The sequence below is a fragment of the Pleurodeles waltl genome, chromosome 2_2 (assembly GCF_031143425.1).
Source record: "Pleurodeles waltl isolate 20211129_DDA chromosome 2_2, aPleWal1.hap1.20221129, whole genome shotgun sequence".
In the NCBI taxonomy this organism is placed as follows: Eukaryota; Metazoa; Chordata; class Amphibia; order Caudata; family Salamandridae; genus Pleurodeles; species Pleurodeles waltl.
This window is the reverse complement of record NC_090439.1, coordinates 1,194,666,278-1,194,685,086: the sequence shown is the minus strand read 5'-3', so window position 1 is coordinate 1,194,685,086 and position 18,809 is coordinate 1,194,666,278. Positions and strand designations below refer to the sequence as shown.

The following is an 18,809-nucleotide window of genomic DNA, read 5'->3' as shown; positions in this document are numbered from 1 at the left end:
TCCTACGCCTTGTCTTAAACAGGGATGGTGTTCACCAGTGGTAATCCTACGCCTTGTCTTAAACAGGGATGGTAATCAGCCTTTCACATGGAAACCTAATTACTTTTTTGACTTACTGTTTTAAGACAAGGCGTAGGATTACCACTGGTGAACACCATCCCTGTTTAAGACAAGGCGTAGGATTACCACTGGTGAACACCATCCCTGTTTAAGACAGTGTTCACCAGTGGTAATCCTACGCCTTGTCTTAAACAGGGATGGTGTTCACCAGTGGTAATCCTACGCCTTGTCTCAAACAGGTATGGTGTACACTAGTGGTAATCCTACGCCTTGTCTTAAACAGGTATGGTGTTCACCAGTGGTAATCCTATGCCTTGTCTCAAACAGGTATGGTGTACACTAGTGGTAATCCTACGCCTTGTCTTAAACAGGTATGGTGTTCACCAGTGGTAATCCTATGCCTTGTCTTAAAACAGTAAGTCAAAAAAGTAATTAGGTTTCCATGTGAAAGGCTGATTCTTCATAGAATATCCCACACCTGAAGGTATTCATAAATGTATTTGGAAGGGAGAGTAAACTCCTCTTTTGAATCCGAAAGGATACAAATTCACTGGTCCAAAATGTATTTGCCGATAATTTTTAAACCATATTCAATGTATTTGGATTATGCAGACTCATGAAATGTAGACGGGAATATATTATTCCTCGGCTGTAAATATGAAGGTATATTTGAGATTCTGTATTTCCTGACCCATGTATTCCATGCATTCGACATCTGCCATGCATCCCAAAGTACCTTAAATTTAAGACGCTTGAAATAATTCAGGACATGGTGAGTGGAACCGCTACCGGCCTCCACGCTCAGGGCTAATTCATACATAAATAATTTGCTAAACAATGCCTAAAAATACTGTTTGAAATCAAAGGTTCCAGGAACGTTATAGTTAGGAAATCGAATTAAAAAAAACTGAAATTCACTTTAAAAAACCAAAGGTTATACGTACGTAATAGCTAGGTTCTGAATTTACTCGTAGAAAACCGTAGAAATTCATCTGTTATGGTTAGAGTTAACTTAAGTAAGTATAACTCATGCTGTAAGGTAACTATGACTCGCGCCCTTGCCATGCACCGCTAATTACCCCAGATGCTACAGGTCATTACAAATATAGATGAAACATTAGAACTCAAATTATTGAAGGAAACAACTGTGCATGGCGAGGGCGTGAGTAATAGTCACCGTAGGGCGTAAGTTCCAGTCACTTGAGCTAAACAGTACAATAACTACTGAATTTTTATGTTTTTGAGCGAGTAAGTTCAGAACATAACTATAACATCCCTGTAAGCTTTGTTTTTTTAATTGAATGTACATACATCATTATTTTATTACAAAAATATATTAATAACTTTGTTTAAACTTGAACATTGACATAACCCTATTTAGAAAAAAGTCAATTGTGCTCATAACTATTTTTTCTGCTTAATAAATAAATACAAATCCTGCATTTATTTGTTTTCATTCGAACCTTAAGATAAATAATGAATTCAATTTAATATAAAAAATGAATGTTTATAAACAAACTAAGTCAATGATGTAGCATTTGTTTCTACAATTAAATTATATATTTGAAGTTCATTTACATTAATATTTAGTATAAAAGTATTTTGACTCTTTTTAATTTAATACCCTTTTAACCATCTCCCTATCATTACCATAGACAGATCTCCACCCTCTAGAGGAGACCCTGCCAACGTGTATAAAAGTGACTTTAAATGGGGCTCCGCTCCCTGGATTTGAGGGGGGCTGAGAATAAGTTCAGCCCAGTTTGTAGCAAGTTTCCACTGATGAACGGTGAGCAGCACTTACTACAAGGTGTAAGAATAGACCTGCAGGTGTGGGGTTCCTCGGGTGGAGGTTTGTGTTGTGAAGAGCTCGACCCCCGCCCCCCAGAGAGACAAGCTCCGGGTGTGGCTGGGACGCCGGACACGTCACTCCTATAAACTCAAAGTCCGAAAACAGAAAGCTGTGAGGAGGAAATGAATGCATGAAAACACCGGGTGCACGCACCCACACCAAATGCACCTCAAAACATGCAAACTGCAAAGAAAGGTTTATCCGCGAACAGGGAACTCGGAATGCATCTCACAGACAGCTGCCCCGTCAGAGCAGGAAATACCGGTGCCACCGACACAGAGGCAAGAGGAAACCACTTCATCCGCTTGGAGGAACTCCAGGAAGCATGCACGTGTCCTTCTATGAGAACAGACTCAGCCCCCACAGTCCGCACTAATATACCCCTGCACCCTCTCTTCAGCACACCCGAGCAGGCACTGAGGGCAGCTCGTTACTCACTGTAAGAACTGAGTTAGGTCTCACCCAGGGGGCTGTGATGTGCTTTCCATGAGGTCTTTTCATTTCTCTCTCGAGTGTTCATTGTTACCCTTGTGTTTTCACGCACTGCCAGAGTCAGCAGCACCGCTTGAAGCGAAGGCTGGTGCTGGGCACAGGCCTGGCAGGAGGCTGAACTACACCACTCTCACAAGCACCCACCTGTGGATGCAGGAACACACCACCGAGGAGGGCTCACCACATCTTACTGCTCCACACAACACACCTCCACACTCACAAGCACCCACCTGTGGATGCAGGAACACCACCGAGGAGGGCTCACCACATCTGACTGCTCCACACCACACACCTCCACACTCACAAGCACCCACCTGTTGTTGCAGGAACACCACCGAGGAGGGCTCAGCACAGGTGTATCTGGGTCCACAGAGAGGTGGGAACAGTCACATCCAGGACCCAGCACCAGGCTGACTGCACCACACCACACACCTCCACAGTCACAAGCACCCACCTGTGGATGCAGGAACACACCACCAAGGAGGGCACACCACATCTGTATCTGGCTGCACAGAGAGGTGGGAACAGCCACATGCAGGTCCCAGCACCAGGCTGACTGCACCACACCACAGACCTCCACAGTCACAAGCACCCACCTGTGGATGCAGGAACACACCACCGAGGAGAGCTCAGCACAGGTGTATCTGGCTGCAGAGAGAGGTGGGAACAGTCACATCCAGGACCCAGCACCAGGCTGACTGCTCCACAACACACACCTCCACAGTCACAAGCACCCACCTGTGGATGCAGGAACATAACCGAGAAGGGCTCAGCACAGGTGTATCTAGCTGCACAGAGAGGTGGGAACAGCCACATCCAGGTCCCAGCAGCAGACTGACTGCACTGCACCACACCACAACACACACCTCCACAGTCACAAGCAGCCAACTGTGGATGCAGGAACACAACCGGTGAGGGCTCAACACAGGTGTATCTGGCTGCACAGAGAGGTAGGAAGTCACATCCAGGTCCCAGCACCAGACTGACTGCACTGCACCACACCACACCACACACCTTCACAAGCACCCAGCTGCGGATGCAGGAACACAACCGAGGAGGGCTCAGCACAGGTGTATCTGGCTGCACAGAGAGGTGGGAACAGTCACATCCAGGACTCAACAGGAGGCTGACTACATCTCCACACGTACAAGCACCGACCTGTGGATGAAGGAAAACTCCACCATTGCGGGCTCAACAGAGGAGTGTATGGCTGCAAAGAGGCGTGAACAGTCATATCCAGGATCCAACAGCAGCCTCATCACCCCAAGCACCACCACAGTCACAAGCACACTCCTGTGGATGCAGGAATACACCACTGAGGAGGGCTCAGCACAGGTGTATCCGGCTGCACAGAGAGGTGGGAACAGTCACATCCAGGACTCAGCAGGAGGCTCACTGCACCACACCAAACCACATCACACACCTCCACAGTCACAAGCACCCACTTGTGGATGTAGGAACTCACCACCAAGGAGGGCTCAGTACAGGTGTAGCCAGCTGCACAGAAAGGTGGCAACAGTGTTGTCCGGGACCCAGCTGGAGGCTGGCAACACCACACCACACCACACACGACTACACACCTTCACAGTCATAACCACTAACCTGTGGATGCAGGTACTCATCACTGAGGAGGGCTCAGCAGAGGAGTATTTGGCTGCAGAACGAGGCAAGAACAGTCACATCCAGGACACAGCATCAGGCTTATCACATCACGCACCACCACACCACAGTCACAAGCACCCACCTGCGGATGCAGGAAGACTCCACCGAGGAAGGCTAGGCAGAGGAGTGTCTGGCTGCACAGAGATGTTGGAAAAGTTACAGCCAGGACCTAGCTTCAGGCTGACTACACCACACCCCACCCCACCACACCACAGTCACAAGCACCCACCTGTGGATGCAGGAAGACTCCACCGAGGAAGGCGAGGCAGAGGAGTGTCTGGCTGCACAGAAAGTTGGGAGTAGTCACACTGAGGAGCTAGCAGCAAGGAGATTTCATCACACTACCGCATCCGCAGCGACCCACCTGTGGATGTAGGAAGCCAATACTGGGGAGGACTCAGCAGGGGAGTGTCCGAGGTTCACAAGGGTGTTGGAGCAGTTACACTCAGGACCCAGGGACTTGGACAGGGAGGGAGAGGGAACAGCACAGAGCATAGGGAGGAGGAAGCACTGGAAAAAAAGGAAGGAGGAGGTGCCCCACAGAGACTGGGGAGGAGGAAACCTCGTAGTGGGGAGGGACTGGACACAGTATTGTTTGTTTTCAGACACAATTACGTACTTGCCTAAGAAGACTGCAATGCCAGTCAGTGATGCATGTCTCGTGGTACAGGAGTCAGGTCATGTGACCAGCAGTGTGGTGAGTGTGTGAGAGGTGAGGCTCAGAGCCGTGAGAGAATGGAGCTCTATGTTCAGTCCACGGTCCAGCTCATGCTCTAGGAAACCAAATCACAGACCCAGAGGCCATGGTACTGCAAGACCCGGCGTGTAGAAACAGGCTGGTGCAGTGAATTTAACACCTCAGGCCGCAGAGTGCACAGTTCATAAGATGCAGTGTGAGCTGCTCCTCATCATTAGGGGTGTGCAAAATTTACTTTTGAGCAATTAAAGGAAATTTTAGAAAAATTATGCAAAATTGCACATGAATATGCAAAATGTAAAACTGGAAATTGGTGCTAAATTACATCTCAGAAAAAGCCTTCAATGCAAGGGCACATTTCACACTAAAATTTAGTGCAATAATCACAAACACCCTCAAACAGCATCTGCTCACATTCTGGTCATTTGTGTTGTCCCTGTGTGCTTGTGCTAAGATTTGACCTGAATGGCATGTAATTATGCAATATGGCACAATAATTTTATTTTGGGAAATTCACTTAACAACCGTAATGCAAAATTACTGGAAATATGTGAGATTATGCCAGTGAGTTAAAAGCTCCACCTGTGCCTATTAACCACACAAAACCCAGTCACTCTGGAAGATGTTTCTTCCTTGAACACAGATCTACTTGTTTTCCACCTTCTCCTGTTACTTATTAACCTTTGTTGAGTAGGAAATGATCTTTGCCTATATTGACCAACGTAGGAAGCTGGCTCTGTATATACTACATCAAAATGAGATATAGGCACTCATTATGACATTGGGGGTAAGTGCTGCTTACAGCCATGCTGATTGATGCCAACATACCGCGACCGTAGCGGTATACCGCTATGCGTGTTATGACCCACACATAGAAATCCACCACTATACAGTCACACACACAAGTCTGCCAGCCCAAAGGTCAGTGATAAACTGGCGGTACCAAAACCTACACCGTTACGCCAAAAGAACTACGCCCACAGCATTATGACCCCCGAATCACCACGGTGGACATTCAACCGCGGTAAACCATTGCAAGTACATACCGCCGCCCTCAAAATACACACAACCTAACAAAACAACACCACATTGGACAATTCAAACTACACCCACCTGACACACATACACACACCACACCCACATGCCACTATAAAACACACACCCATACTACCCACATCCCTTTACCACTAGAATTTACAACAGAGAGAGAGAGAGACACACCAGGAGCACCCACAGAACCAGAGCTACAGAACACCATCACCCATACACCAACCACGCACCTCACAGCACACACCCCAACACATCACCCCAAGCACCCTCACACACACCACACACACTACACCCATGGCACCACAAAGACACCCCAGGTTCTCAGAGGAGGAGCTAAGGGTCATGGTGGAGGAAATCATCCGGTAGAGCCACAGCTATTTGGATCACAGGTGCAGCAGACATCCATTGCTAAGAAGATGGAGCTATGGCAGAGAATCGTGGACAGGGCCAACGCTGTGGGACATCACCGCAGAACAAGGGATGACATCAGGAGGAGGTAGAACGACCTATGGGGGAAGGTGCGTTCCGTCATTGCAAGACACCAGATAGCTGTACAGAGGACTTGCGGTGGACCCCCACCTCCTCCCCCACAACTAACAACATGGGAGGAGCAATTCTTTGGGATCGTGCATCCTGAGGGCCTGGCAGGATTAGCAGGAGGACTGGACTCTGGTAAGTCAAATCTTTACAACTTAATCCCCCCCTACCTGCATGCCATCACAAACACCTACCCTTACCCTCACCCCATCACTCCACCACCTCACATATACCCCACCTTCACAACCCACCCATCCCAATACCAATGCATGGACCCCCATCATAGACCTGCGTGGATACCAATCACCACAGCATGCACACTAGTGACAACCAAATCACAACTCACACAAGCCAAAGCTGCCTTGGTAATAACAACCGTAGAGGGAAACATACCCATGCACAAGATGTCACATGCAAAAACAATAACATTGCATTGACATCCCCACAGGACCCCCACACAATGTCACCAGAGAGGAGGTGCCAGCAACATCCAGTCCCCCCCCCAGAAGAGGCCTACAGTGATGACAGCAGCTCTGCACGCCTGGATCAGGATGACCAACCTGGCCCATCAGGGACCTCTGGACAGTTGGTGACCCAGCCACATTCCCAAACCACCACAAAGCCTCCCCCCTCAGGAAACCCCAGCACAGCACCCACCCAGCGGGTCCATCCCTCTGTCCCCAGGACACATCAATCAGCAGTGTGTCCACCACTACAGGGACCCCAGGCAACCGCACAAACACAGGACGATCAAGGACCTGGGTTCAGTGGGCACACGGTTCAGGGGACAGAGGCACAGGACAACAGGGAAGCTGGGAGGACTGCTGTGTGACAGGGGGAGGACAGGCCCAGGGAACCGACTCTCCACGAGACACTCACCAACATCCTGGAAGCATACCACAATTCCCAGGAGACCATGGGCCAGATACTGGCCAAGCTGCAGGAGACCCAGCGGCTGCAGGAGGGACAGTACCTGGGGATCAGGGAGGACCTGAGGGACATCCACACCACCCTGGTCACCATTGCAGGGGTGCTGACAGACATGGCCAACACCATGAGGGAGGCAGTGGCACACCAACGGGCCCCAGACACTAGCCTTACCGATGACCAGCCTTCCATCTCCGCTGCTGGTGGTGGACAGGAGGCCCTGCCACAGGGACAACAGGCCACGAGCACTCCTCCCCCTGCAGAAGGAGAACCACCACGCAAACGGTCCCTACAATCCAGGCAGAAGCCAGAGAACAATGCCAAGACCCCTGCCAGTAAATAAGATTCTCCTGATTGTCATCCTTGTGTCCCACTCTGTCACCCTGTCCACCTTGAACTGTCATTGCTCCACTTCCTATGCCCCCTTGGAAAATGCACCTGTGATATCAATAGACTGGACTCTACCCTGGATGTTCCTCCATCAGCAACCCAGCCCATTGCAATAACCCCTCCACTTATTAGCACATAAATAAACACCCTTGGAACAAATACAAGTATGGAGTCTGTCAAATGATTGACATATGTATTAGTTTAACAAGCTGTAAACACTGCAATTCAAATGTGCAGTTATATATACATAGGTATGACCTGTAGTGGGCAGCAGTGAACACACCAGGAGCCAAAGTGGGGCACAGAGATCTGAAAATAGAGATGCCAAAGGGTACAGTAAGTGGCCTTAGACACAGGGAAATCAGGCTGCCATGTCCAATGTCTAACACAAAACTGCAATGGAAGGTGAAGTTACAGTGTCTTTCCTGTGTGTCACTGGAAGTACTGTTGAATGAGTGAACTTCTGTTTTCCACATCTTCTTTCTCTGCCTCCTCTTCCTCACTGTCCACAGGCTCCACCACTGCCACAAGACCATCTCCAGGCTCATCCTCCTGCAGAAATGGCACCTGGTGTCTCAAGGCCAGGTTGTGCAACATGCAACATGCAACTATGATCTGGCACACCTTCTGGGGTGAGTAGTACAGGGAGCCACTTGTCAGATGGAGGAACTGGAATCTGGCCTTTAGGAGGCCAAAGGTTCTCTCAATTATCCTCCTTGTTCGCCCCTGTGCCTCATTGTAACGTTCCTCTGCCCTTGTCCTGGCATTCCACACTGGGGTCAGTAGCCATGAGGGGTTGGGGTAACCAGAGTCACCTGCAAATATCGAGGGATACCTGTTAGCCACACACTCACTCTTAGGGACAACCCCACACCCATATAGCTACATCAACTGGGTGGGTACCATGGGCTCACCTATTAACCACACCCTATGCTATTCCTCAAAATAAAGGCATCATGCACAGAGCCAGGATACTTGGCATTGACATGGGAGATGTACGGGTCTGCCAAACACACCATCTGCACATTCAGAGAGTGACAGCTTTTTCTATTCCTGAACACTTGTTCATTTCTCCGGGGGGGGGGGAACAAATGCAATATGTGTACCATCAATGGCACCAATGATGTTGGGGATATGTCCCAGGGCATAAAAGTCAGCCTTCACTGTGGCCAAATCCTCCACATGGGGGAATACAATGTAGCTGCGCATGTGTTTCAGTAGGGCAGACAACACTCTGGTCAACACGTTGGAAAACATTGGCTGAGACATCCCTGATGCCATGGCCACTGTTGCATGGAAGGAACCACTTGCCATGAAATGGAGCACTGACAGGAGCTGCACTAGAGGGGGGATACCTGTGGGCTGGCGGATAGCTGAAATCAGGTCTGGCTCCAATTGGGTACACATTTCTTGGATTGTGGCCCTATCAAGTCTTTAGGTAAGGATAATGTGTCTGTCCTCCATTGTCGCCAGGTCCACCAGGGGTCTGTACATGGGGGATGTCTCCATCTCCTATTCATCATCACTGGTTAAACTTTAGGGTGGATCCATATGTGAAATGAAAAATGCATTTTTCCCTTTACAGAAACAGTATGTGAATACGAAAGCCAGTTGGTGTGCCAATGTCTGCTGTGACGCAGTTAGGTGCCATGCCTGTGCCCCCTAAAATGGTGGCTGCCTGACCTGTGAGGAGAGACAAGTGGAAATGAGGTAATTCCTCTGGTGTTGTGTGCTGTTGCGGTCGGCGGTCAACGACCGCCACGCGACCCTGCATTGGTTATCATTGGGCCCTATGGGTTCCAGGAGCCAATCGTGATGTACGCCGGTGGTGACGGTACGCACGGCCACGGACGGTGACCGCCACTTACTATCTGTTCACTCACTTGCTACCTGACCTTTAACAGGAGAGGACCTACACTGCAAATGCTGGTGTGACCTGTGTCTGGAAGCGACAATGGCTCAAGTGTCTGGGAAAAGGGCCCCCGCCTTCACTTCGGAGGAGTTGGAGAGACTGGTGGTTGGGTTCCTACCCAAGTACACTTTACTCTATGGTCCTCCAGACAAACAGGTGAGTACACTGTGAGCATGATGCGTGGGTGATGAATGTATGGATTGCTGTGGATGTAAGCCTCGTGTAGGGTGGTGCTGATGGGTCCTGGACAGAGTGCTGCATGTCTGGTGGTCAATGTCTGTGCAGAAGGGGATGGGAGGGATATTGTGGGCCATGAGTGTAACAGTCCAGACGGTCTGACTAAACCCTTTTTTCTATGCATATTTTCCTGCAGGTCAGCGCCCATCAGAAAAAGGGTATTTGGCGTGCCATTGCCAAGGAGGTGTGGAACCTGGGGGTCTTTGACAGGCGGAGCACCCACTGCCACAAGCAGTGGGAGGACCAGCGCCACTGGGCAAGGAAGACGGCGGAGGCCCAGCTAGGGCTGGCTTCCCAACCAGGAGGGGGTGCCCGTCGTACTGTCTTGGCGGTGGCCTATCCGAAGTTGGATGGGTGCTTGAAGGCATCACAGCAGCCACAAGGGGCTGAGTACAGATTCTGAATCATGAATTTACGTGCATTAAGGGTGTACCTGGGTGGGGGATGTGGGATGTGGGTGCCCGTAGGCCAGGGCGAACTGGCAGGGTAGGTCCCTTTTTGGGCAGGCTCTGAAGCACTCCAACCCCAATAGTGTTAGTGGGCATCTCCTACTGGGCAGGGTCCTGTTGGTTTCAGGTGTGCAGCCAATGGCTTTGGGCAATGTAGCCCATGGGCTGGTGACTAGCTTTGTAACTGGTAGTGCATGGCCTAGTGCATAAGGCTGATCCCTGTGTGTTTTGTACACCAACAGTAGTGTTGTTGCTGGCATTGACCAAGTGTATCCTCTGTCTCCCCCCTCCCCCCTTATTGTTTTGTCACCCTGTCCTTGTGTGCACTAGCATCATCTGGCAGAGGAGCGGTGATGGAGGGAGCTGCATCCCACATGGGCCTGGAGGCCGAATCCACCGACGGTGAGGGCACCAGTGGGACAGAGGGCGAGGGAAGCACCACGACGGAGGCAGAACGGGACACTACAGACATCGACTCCTCATCCGATGGAAGCTCCCTGGCCGTGGCGGACACCTCTGTGCCCACCACAACAACAGGTACAGCTGCCACCCCGTACCAGCACCGCCCTCCCAGCAGCCCCTCATCATGTTTCCCGTGCCTGCTCACCCAGGAGGGTGGGCATCTCCTTCGAGCCAGGCACCTCAGGCCCTGCCCCAGTCAACCCTGCTGCCCTCAGTGAACCACCTGAGATCCCTCACTGTTGGGCAGTCAACCATACTTAATGCCATCCAGGGTGACGAAAGGCATTTTGTGAGAAGGTAGCCTCTTTCTAGCCTTGTTACCCCCACTTTTGGCCTGTTTGTGAGTGTATGTCAGGGTGTTTGTCACTGTTTTCACTGTCTCACTGGGATCCTGATAGCCAGGCCTCAGTGCTCATAGTGAAAACACTATGTTTTCAGTATGGTTGTTATGTGTCACTGGGATCCTGCTGGTCAGAACCCCAGTGCTCATAGGTTTGTGGCCTATATGTATGTGTCACTGGGACCCTGTCACACAGGGCCCCAGTGCTCATAGGTGTGCATGTATATGTTCCCTGTGTGGTGCCTAACTGTCTCACTGAGGCTCTGCTAACCAGAACCTCAGTGGTTATGCTCTCTCATTACTTCCAAATTGTCACTAACAGGCTAGTGACCATTTTAACCAATTTACATTGGCTTACTGGAACACCCTTATAATTCCCTAGTATATGGTACTGAGGTACCCAGGGTATTGGGGTTCCAGGAGATCCCTATGGGCTGCAGCATTTCTTTTGCCACCCATAGGGAGCTCTGACAATTCTTACACAGGCCTGCCACTGCAGCCTGAGTGAAATAACGTCCACGTTATTTCACAGCCATTTTACACTGCACTTAAGTAACTTATAAGTCACCTATATGTCTAACCTTTACCTGGTAAAGGTTAGGTGCAAAGTTACTTAGTGTGAGGGCACCCTGGCACTAGCCAAGGTGCCCCCACATTGTTCAGAGCCAATTCCCTGAACTTTGTGAGTGCGGGGACACCATTACACGCGTGCACTACATATAGGTCACTGCCTATATGTAGCTTCACAATGGTATCTCCGAATATGGCCATGTAACATGTCTATGATCATGGAATTGCCCCCTCTATGCCATCCTGGCATAGTTGGCACAATCCCATGATCCCAGTGGTCTGTAGCACAGACCCTGGTACTGCCAAACTGCCCTTCCTGGGGTTTCACTGCAGCTGCTGCTGCTGCCAACCCCTCAGACAGGCATCTGCCCTCCTGGGGTCCAGCCAGGCCTGGCCCAGGATGGCAGAACAAAGAACTTCCTCTGAGAGAGGGTGTTACACCCTCTCCCTTTGGAAAATGGTGTGAAGGCAGGGGAGGAGTAGCCTCCCCCAGCCTCTGGAAATGCTTTGTTGGGCACAGATGTGCCCAATTCTGCATAAGCCAGTCTACACCGGTTCAGGGGACCCCTTAGCCCTGCTCTGGCGCGAAACTGGACAAAGGAAAGGGGAGTGACCACTCCCCTGACCTGCACCTCCCCTGGGAGGTGTCCAGAGCTCTTCCAGTGTGCTCCAGACCTCTGCCATCTTGGAAACAGAGGTGCTGCTGGCACACTGGACTGCTCTGAGTGGCCAGTGCCACCAGGTGACGTCAGAGACTCCTTCTGATAGGCTCCTTCAGGTGTTAGTAGCCTATCCTCTCTCCTAGGTAGCCAAACCCTCTTTTCTGGCTATTTAGGGTCTCTGTCTCTGGGGAAACTTTAGATAACGAATGCAAGAGCTCATCCGAGTTCCTCTGCATCTCTCTCTTCACCTTCTGATAAGGAATCGACTGCTGACCGCGCTGGAAGCCTGCAAACCTGCAACATAGTAGCAAAGACGACTACTGCAACTCTGTAACGCTGATCCTGCCACCTTCTCGACTGTTTTCCTGCTTGTGCATGCTGTGGGGGTAGTCTGCCTCCTCTCTGCACCAGAAGCTCCGAAGAAATCTCCCGTGGGTCGACGGAATCTTCCCCCTGCAACCGCAGGCACCAAAAAGCTGCATTACCGGTCCCTTGGGTCTCCTCTCAGCACGACGAGCGAGGTCCCTCGAATCCAGCGACTCTGTCCAAGTGACCCCCACAGTCCAGTGACTCTTCAGCCCAAGTTTGGTGAAGGTAAGTCCTTGCCTCACCTCGCTGGGCTGCATTGCTGGGAATCGCGACTTTTGCAGCTACTCCGGCCTCTGTGCACTTCCGGCGGAAATCCTTTGTGCACAGCCAAGCCTGGGTCCACGGCACTCTAACCTGCATTGCACGACTTTCTAAGTTGGTCTCCAGCGACGTGGGACTCCTTTGTGCAACTTCGGCGAGCACCGTTTCACGCATCCTTTTAGTGCCTATTTCTGGCACTTTTCTGGGCGCTACCTGCTTCAGTGAGGGCTCTTTGTCTTGCTCGACGTCCCCTCTCTCTTCAAGTCTAATTTGCGACCTCCTGGTCCCTCCTGGGCCCCAGCAGCATCCAAAAACACCAAATGCACAATTTGCAACTAGCAAGGCTTGTTGGCGTCCTTCCGGCGGGAAAACACTTCTGCACAACTCTACAAGGCGAGGGGGATCCGTCCACCAAAGGGGAAGTCTCTAGCCCTTTTCGTTCCTGCAGAAACCTCAGCTTCTTCTGTCCAGTAGAAGCTTCTTTGCACCCGCAGCTGGCATTTCCTGGGCATCTGCCCATCTCCGACTTGCTTGTGACTTTTGGACTTGGTCCCCTTGTTCCACAGGTACCCTAGATTGGAAATCCATCGTTGTTGCATTGTTGGTTTGTGTCTTTCCTGCATTATTCCTCTAACACGACTTCTTTGTCCTTAGGGGAACTTTAGTGCACTTTGCACTCACTTTTCAGGGTCTTGGGGAGGGTTATTTTTCTAACTCTCACTATTTTCTAATAGTCCCAGCGACCCTCTACAAGGTCACATAGGTTTGGGGTCCATTCGTGGTTCGCATTCCACTTTTGGAGTATATGGTTTGTGTTGCCCCTATCCCTATGTGTCCCCATTGCATCCTATTGTAACTATACATTGTTTGCACTGTTTTCTAAGACTATACTGCATATTTTTGCTATTGTGTATATTTCCTATCCTCTCACTGAGGGTATACTCTAAGATACTTTGGCATATTGTCATAAAAATAAAGTACCTTTATTTTTAGTATAACTGTATATTGTGTTTTCTTATGATATTGTGCAAGTGACACTTGTGGTACTGTAGTAGCTTCACACGTCTCCTAGTTCAGCCTAAGCTGCTCTGCTAAGCTACCATTATCTATCAGCCTAAGCTGCTAGACACCCTATACACTAATAAGGGATAACTGGGCCTGGTGCAAGGTGCAAGTACCCCTTGGTACTCACTACAAGCCAGTCCAGCCTCCTACATTGGTTGTGCAGCGGTGGGATAAGTGCTTTGAGACTACTCACCACTCTTGTCATTGTACTTTTCATAAGAGAAAAATATACAAAACAAGTTCAGTGTATATACACATAGCCAAAAAGTTTTGCATTTCCTCTTTTCACTCTATTCTAAGTGCTGAAAAGTACTTCTAACTTTCTAAAAAGTTCTAAAAAGTTTTTAAAGTTTTTTTCTCTGTCTTTCTAAAAGCTCGGACAAACTTTTTTCTCTTTTTCTATCACTTTAACTCTCTCTAAAAATGTCTGGCACAGGCCAAAATGTTGATCTGTCCAAACTTGCATATGATCACCTTAGCTGGAAAGAAACAAGGAGTCTCTGCATAGAGAGAGGTTTGAGTGTAGGTGTGAGAAAGTAGCCTCTTTCTAGCCTTGTTACCCCCACTTTTGGCCTGTTTGTGAGTGTATGTCAGGGTGTTTTCACTGTCTCACTGGGATCCTGCTAGCCAGGGCCCAGTGCTCATAGTGAAAACCCTATGTTTTCAGTATGGTTGTTATGTGTCACTGGGACCCTGCTAGTCAGGACCCCAGTGCTCATAAGTTTGTGTCCTATATGTATGTGTTCCCTGTGTGGTGCCTAACTGTCTCACTGAGGCTCTGCTAACCAGAACCTCAGTGGTTATGCTCTCTCATTTCTTTCCAAATTGTCACTAACAGGCTAGTGACCAATTTTACCAATTTACATTGGCTTACTGGAACACCCTTATAATTCCCTAGTATATGGTACTGAGGTACCCAGGGTATTGGGGTTCCAGGAGATCCCTATGGGCTGCAGCATTTCTTTTGCCACCCATAGGGAGCTCTGACAATTCTTACACAGGCCTGCCACTGCAGCCTGAGTGAAATAACATCCACGTTATTTCACAGCCATTTTACACTGCACTTAAGTAACTTATAAGTCACCTATATGTCTAACCTTTACCTGGTAAAGGTTAGGTGCAAAGTTACTAAGTGTGAGGGCACCCTGGCACTAGCCAAGGTGCCCCCACATTGTTCAGGGCCAATTCCCCGGACTTTGTGAGTGCGGGGACACCATTACACGCGTGCACTACATATAGGTCACTACCTATATGTAGCTTCACAATGGTAACTCCGAATATGGCCATGTAACATGTCTATGATCATGGAACTGCCCCCTCTATGCCATCCTGGCATAGTTGGCACAATCCCATGATCCCAGTGGTCTGTAGCACAGACCCTGGTACTGCCAAACTGCCCTTCCTGGGGTTTCACTGCAGCTGCTGCTGCTGCCAACCCCTCAGACAGGCATCTGCCCTCCTGGGGTCCAGCCAGGCCTGGCCCAGGATGGCAGAACAAAGGACTTCCTCTGAGAGAGGGTGTTACACCCTCTCCCTTTGGAAAATGGTGTGAAGGCAGGGGAGGAGTAGCCTCCCCCAGCCTCTGGAAATGCTTTGTTGGGCACAGATGTGCCCAATTCTGCATAAGCCAGTCTACACCGGTTCAGGGGACCCCTTAGCCCTGCTCTGGCGCGAAACTGGACAAAGGAAAGGGGAGTGACCACTCCCCTGACCTGCACCTCCCCTGGGAGGTGTCCAGAGCTCCTCCAGTGTGCTCCAGACCTCTGCCATCTTGGAAACAGAGGTGCTGCTGGCACACTGGACTGCTCTGAGTGGCCAGTGCCACCAGGTGACGTCAGAGACTCCTTCTGATAGGCTCCTTCAGGTGTTAGTAGCCTATCCTCTCTCTCCTAGGTAGCCAAACCCTCTTTTCTGGCTATTTAGGGTCTCTGTCTCTGGGGAAACTTTAGATAACGAATGCAAGAGCTCATCCGAGTTCCTCTGCATCTCTCTCTTCACCTTCTGCCAAGGAATCGACTGCTGACCGCGCTGGAAGCCTGCAAAATGCAACAAAGTAGCAACGATGACTACTGCAACTCTGTAACGCTGATCCTGCTGCCTTCTCGACTGTTTTCCTGCTTGTGCATGCTGTGGGGGTAGTCTGCCTCCTCTCTGCACTAGAAGCTCCGAAGAAATCTCCCGTGGGTTGACGGAATCTTCCCCCTGCAACCGCAGGCACCAAAGAACTGCATCACCGGTCCTCTGGGTCTCCTCTCAGTACGACGAGCGAGGTCCCTCGAATCCAGCGACTCTGTCCAAGTGACCCCCACAGTCCAGTGACTCTTCAGTCCAAGTTTGGTGGAGGTAAGTCCTTGCCTCACCTCGCTGGGCTGCATTGGAACCGCGACTTTTGCAGCTACTCCGGCCCCTGTGCACTTCCGGCGGAAATCCTTTGTGCACAGCCAAGCCTGGGTCCACGGCACTCTAACCTGCATTGCACGACTTTCTAAGTTGGTCTCCGGCGACGTGGAACTCCTTTGTGCAACTTCGGCGAGCACCGTTTCACGCATCCTCGTAGTGCCTGTTTCTGGCACTTCTTCGGATGCTACCTGCTTTAGAGAGGGCTCCTTGTCTTGCTCGACGTCCCCTCTCTCTGCTGGTCCAATTTGCGACCTCCTGGTCCCTCCTGGGCCTCAGCAGCGTCCAAAAACGCCAACTGCACGATTTGCAGCTAGCAAGGCTCGTTGGCGTCCTTTTGGCAAGAAAACACTTTTGCACGACTCTCCACGGCGAGAGGGATCCGTCCACCAAAGGGGAAGTCTCTAGCCCTTTTCGTTCCTGCAGAAACCGCAGCTTCTTCTGTTCAGTAGAAGCTTCTTTGCACCCGCAGCTGGCATTTCCTGGGCATCTGCCCATCTCCGACTTGCTTGTGACTTTTGGACTTGGTCCCCTTGTTCCACAGGTACCCTAGATTGGAAATCCACAGTTGTTGCATTGTTGGTTTGTGTCTTTCCTGCATTATTCCTCTAACACGACTTCTTTGTCCTTAGGGGAACTTTAGTGCACTTTGCACTCACTTTTCAGGGTCTTGGGGAGGGTTATTTTTCTAACTCTCACTATTTTCTAATAGTCCCAGCGACCCTCTACAAGGTCACATAGGTTTGGGGTCCATTCGTGGTTCGCATTCCACTTTTGGAGTATATGGTTTGTGTTGCCCCTATCCCTATGTTTCCCCATTGCATCCTATTGTATCTATACATTGTTTGCACTGTTTTCTAAGACTATACTGCATATTTTTGCTATTGTGTATATATATCTTGTGTATATTTCCTATCCTCTCACTGAGGGTACACTCTAAGATACTTTGGCATATTGTCATAAAAATAAAGTACCTTTATTTTTAGTATAACTGTGTATTGTGTTTTCTTATGATATTGTGCACATGACACTAAGTGGTTCCGTAGTAGCTTCACACGTCTCCTAGTTCAGCCTAAGCTGCTCTGCTAAGCTACCATTATCTATCAGCCTAAGCTGCTAGACACCCTATACACTAATAAGGGATAACTGGGCCTGGTGCAAGGTGCAAGTACCCCTTGGTACTCACTACAAGCCAGTCCAGCCTCCTACATTGGTTGTGCAGCGGTGGGATAAGTGCTTTGAGACTACTTACCACTCTTGTCATTGTACTTTTCATAAGAGAAAAATATACAAAACAAGGTCAGTGTATATACACATAGCCAAAAAGTTTGGCATTTCCTCTTTTCACTCTTTTCTAAGTGCTGAAAAGTACTTCTAACTTTCTAAAAAGTTCTAAAAAGTTTTAAAAGTTTTTTTTCTCTGTCTTTCTAAAAGCTCTGACAAACTTTTTATCTTTTACTATCACTTTAAATCTCTCTAAAAATGTCTGGCACAGGCCAAAATGTTGATCTGTCCAAACTTGCATATGATCACCTTAGCTGGAAAGGAGCAAGGAGTCTCTGCATAGAGAGAGGTTTGAGTGTAGGGAAGAATCCTTCCTTGGAACTGTTACTTAACATGCTTAGAGAACAAGATAAGGCTATAGGTGCCCCATCTGTTGAAAAAGTACCTAATAGTTCCCAATCTGATTCAGGGACTCCCCCAGGAAAAGATTCAGGAAAGAAACTTCCTAGCCTGCCCATTACTAGACAGTTTAGCATAGTTGGTAATGATGATGAGCCACACCATACAAATAGTGTTGTCTCACATCATAGCAAAAGCATTTATTCTCACCATACTGGTAGTAATGTTTCTGTTAGCCAAGCTGTTAGGGTGGCTTCTGTAAGGGACAGGTCTCCTTCTGTTCATTCCCATCATACCTCTGTATCTAGGAATGTCACTCCCACCAACCCTGATGACAGATTGTTAGAAAGGGAACTCAATAAGTTGAGGGTGGAACAAACCAGACTGAAGCTTAAAAAGCAACAGCTGGATTTGGATAGACAGTCTTTTGAATTAGAGAAGGAAAGACAGAAGTTGGGTTTAGAAACCCATGGTGGCAGCAGCAGTATTCCCCATAGTCATCCTGTAAAAGAGCATGATTCCAGGAATTTGCACAAGATAGTTCCCCCTTATAAGGAGGGGTATGACATTAACAAGTGGTTTGCTGCACTTGAGAGGGCCTGTGTTGTACAGGATGTCCCTCAAAGGCAGTGGGCTGCTATCCTATGGCTATCATTTATTGGAAAAGGTAGGGATAGGCTCCTTACTGTGAAAGAAAGTGATGCCAATAATTTTACAGTACTTAAGAATGCACTCCTGGATGGTTATGGCTTAACCACTGAACAATACAGGATAAAGTTCAGAGAAACCAAAAAG

General features: G+C 49.3%; 1 protein-coding gene across 3 annotated transcripts in view; it reads right to left on the bottom strand.

Annotated features, from left to right (window-relative positions):
• Window positions 1-18,809, bottom strand: part of LOC138283073 (4-galactosyl-N-acetylglucosaminide 3-alpha-L-fucosyltransferase FUT6-like) — a 117,684-nt gene that overhangs the window by 76,695 nt on the left and 22,180 nt on the right. Inside the window, exon 1 of one of the 3 annotated variants that reach the window (XM_069221224.1) lies at window positions 4,296-4,549. The exons of 1 other annotated variant lie outside the window; for it this stretch is intronic. The gene's annotated coding sequence lies outside the window, so the exon portion shown is untranslated. Of the gene's footprint in view, window positions 1-4,295; window positions 4,550-18,809 lie in introns of those variants that run through there. One more of the 3 variants, XM_069221225.1, reaches the window with a different exon arrangement.